This window comes from Artibeus jamaicensis, unplaced genomic scaffold (assembly GCF_021234435.1).
Source record: "Artibeus jamaicensis isolate MK-2021 breed Jamaican fruit bat unplaced genomic scaffold, CSHL_Jam_final contig_3182, whole genome shotgun sequence".
Classification (NCBI taxonomy): Eukaryota; Metazoa; Chordata; class Mammalia; order Chiroptera; family Phyllostomidae; genus Artibeus; species Artibeus jamaicensis.
In genome coordinates, this window is record NW_026521742.1 from 4,313,947 (window position 1) to 4,317,349 (window position 3,403).

General features: G+C 44.9%; 1 pseudogene; it reads right to left on the bottom strand.

Moving 5' to 3' along the window:
- Window positions 1-510: 510 nt before the first annotated feature.
- On the bottom strand, window positions 511-2,842 carry LOC119042016 (heterogeneous nuclear ribonucleoprotein K-like; annotated as a pseudogene).
- Between the last annotated feature and the right edge of the window lie 561 nt (window positions 2,843-3,403).

Consider the following 3,403-nt stretch of genomic DNA (forward strand, 5'->3'; position numbering starts at 1 on the left):
TTAGCTCCAAAACTGTTGCTATGCAAAACAGCTCTCAATGGCCTTGCTCCATTCGTTTCTTCCCCCTTGGGGGGGGGGAGGACATCTTATGTGTCTCTCCAATATTCCTATACACTTTGAATTCTGGACACCACTCCAAATCTTTTTTTTGCCCCACCCCCCCTACACCCTGTATCACTATTACTTCTCCTCCCTGTTCCCCTACCCCTCAAAATGTTACAGTGGCCACAAAGCAAAGTGTTCACAATAATTACATAGCAGGAATTTTCCTTTTTAACCTCCAACAATGAACAAAAATTAAAATTCACTCACTCTGCTGTTGTTTCAAAATTTCAATGTTAGTTTTTGCACCCTATTTGTAAGGAACTAGAGCATTTACATCCGGTGAGCAGCAGAGATTTCACTGCTCCTCGAAGGCAGAAAACCTATGACGTAGAGGAATGTTGGCTTTTTTAACAAAAGCAGATTTTTAAAAAAGAGATACCGGACTCCTTCAGTTCTTTACTAGTCTCAGAAAAACTTCCCAGAATACTGCTTCACACTGTTCTGCACCAAAAACACTGTGCCTTCTGTGTCTGGTCCTGTGTTCCTGTACCGGCAGTGATCCAATCATCAGACCCTTCTAAAGGCTCATCAATTTTGATCAGAGTTCCTGACTCAGGATGAATTTGTTTAATCCTCTGACCCCGTTTGCCAATAATAGATCCAGCCAAATCTTTGGGAATAGTTACTTGTGTAGTAGTAAAAGGTCCACTGAGATCACCATATGAGCCATGACCCCCTGCATAGGAATAATCACACCCAGAGCCACCCAGTTGTTCATAAACCATCTATGTGCCATTTGGAAGGGCTCCACCCATATAATGCAGAGTCCTGAGTTCATCACACTGGCCCCCCAAACTCCTCCTCTAGAAGAAGATTTCACACTCTGCTATCACCCCAGCCACCTACCAAGAAGTGGAGAGCCTCACCATCATCATTATCTCTTCTAGACAAGGCATCAGACGCCCACCCTCACCAGAAGGCATTCTGTCAAAACCACCTCCTCCCCACATGGTCATCAAACATCATTGTAAAGCCACCATAATCATAGGTTTCATCATAAACATTGGGATCATAGTATGCACATTCTTTGAAGGAGGACTCTGATATGAGATCAAGGATGATTTTTGTGCATTCTACCACCCTATCAGGTTTTCGTCCAATACCCACGACTCTGTCAGTGGAATTGATACAGGGTGCAGCCAAGGGGGGGATCCCAAAAAAAAGATTTGGAATGGTGTCCAGAATTCAGAGTGTATAAGAATATTGGAGAGACATATAAGATGTCCTCACCCCCCCGCCCCCAGGGGGAAAAGACAAATAGAACCAGGGCCATTGAGAGCTGTTTTGCATAGCAATAGTTTTGCAGCTAACCTCTGGAATGATTATTTAACATATCTATAACCTTTAACTGGTTTCATAGATATGTTAAATAGCAGTGGCCAAGTTTGGAGCCAGGGAGAAGGGAGTAGCTGGGACTCAGAAGGTAACGAGGGGCTGCACTCCTGAGTGAAGTACCGGTGTGTGGGAGCTTAGAAAAGACTGGCTCCAGGACATGAGGGGATAGCTGCCCAGGTGAAAGGGAGGACCACGCAGCTTTGCCAGAATGGAGATCCCTGCAGCCAGGTGAAGAAGAAAGCCACATGCTTTTGGTGGAGTGCGGACTCCTGCAGCTTTGGTAGAAGAGGTCCACGCGGCTTTGGGGTGCCCCGTTTGGCCGCTTGGCCTGGGAAAGCAAGAGAGACTTTGACTGGAACTGAGTACAAAGAACTCTTGCCAGTGGACCATGAGAGGGTACCACAGTACTTTGGATTAACTCGAGATCCTGCACAGTGACACAGCAGACGGTGCCAGCGGCCTGAAACACAGACGTGTGCTCTTTTCCTGATTTACGGTACCCGGAGTTGGGACAGTGGGAGAAGGGAGCGCTGTGCGGGTGTAGGTGTATACCCTAAAGGACTTTGATATTTTAGTGGAGGCGTTAGGCCTGAATAGCATTAAATAAACATTTTGTTTCCTTTTCACAAATCTCTGGCATTGAGAGATGTCTTTCCAATTGGCGGCGGACAGAAGAGCCCAGTAGATTTTAGTATTTTGTTTTTTGGGAAGGGCCCCTGTTGTATAGCAGCAAGGAAACACACCCCCACCCCCACCCCCCATTTTAGGGGGGGAGTAATATTTCACAGTGGCCTTCTTGCATTTTCTAAGTCCTTAATTTTTTAAATAAGGAATAATCTTTCCATGACCCTAAACCATCCCTAGGTGGGCCAAATATTGTATTGCCCCTCCCTCGGACCTCTTGTTCGGTAACAGAATGAGGACAGCATTCCTGGGAAAGTTTGGTTGTTTGAGTGTTCTCTCTAAGTTCTTTGATTTTTAGCACCTTTGGCCCCAATAATTTCTCCTGCCAGACTCTGGTGAATCAACAGTGTCAATTCTCAGTCAAAGTCACTTTCTTTATAGTGTTGGTACTCTTCCAAGGTAGGATAATTTTCTTCAGAATTTCTCCAATTGTTTAAATACCAACACTGATACTCAATATGCGCTCAGGGCCACTGCTGTCTGGGACCAAAACACTGGCATTGTAGTCTGTACACAGAGCCTTAATAGTCTTGCCTCTTTTTCCAATCACTGCCTGAGCATTCTTGCTTTAAAGCAGAATGCATAATTCAACCATCTAGTCAGTGTTTCTAGATCTTTTAAAAGCTTGTTTCTCTTCCATGTCTTCTGTAGGGCATTTACCAAATTCACCATTGGTTTTGGTGTTAGGGAAGGTTTCCTCTGGCTCTTCAGTTTTCATTTTCTTGGATTATATCAGACACCAACCTATAGGCCATAAACAAGTGGAACATAAACAAGACATCGAGGTTGGTGCAGCCGAGAAACAGAGGATGATCAGCTTCAGAGATTTCTTTGTTGAAGCTCTTCTTATAAGATGTAAAAGCCTGAGAGGATACCAATACCTCCAAACCCCACTAACTCATTTCCTTTCAGATAGGAGACTGATTCTAGAAGATTCAGGTCAAACTCCAGTACTGGAAGCATTAGGATTTCAACTCAGATTTTGGAGCTCCTAGTGGCATGACCTGAAAAAGTACCCCAAAAGCCAGGATCTAAGGCTTTTCTGCTTTATCTTTATGTAGGGGTCAGAAAGCCAGGATCTAAGGCTTTGGGGGTACACATCCCTGGCTTTTGGGGAATGACCCATTCCTCTAGTGCGAAAGAGCTCAGAGCAAGTACTCATGGGTAAATGCCAAGCACCTTGTGAGCAGCACAGCCCTTGGCAAGGATGCCAATTTCATTGCTAGAGTCAAATTCCAGACCATTATCTCTGACATGCATGGAGGGCATGTCCAGACCA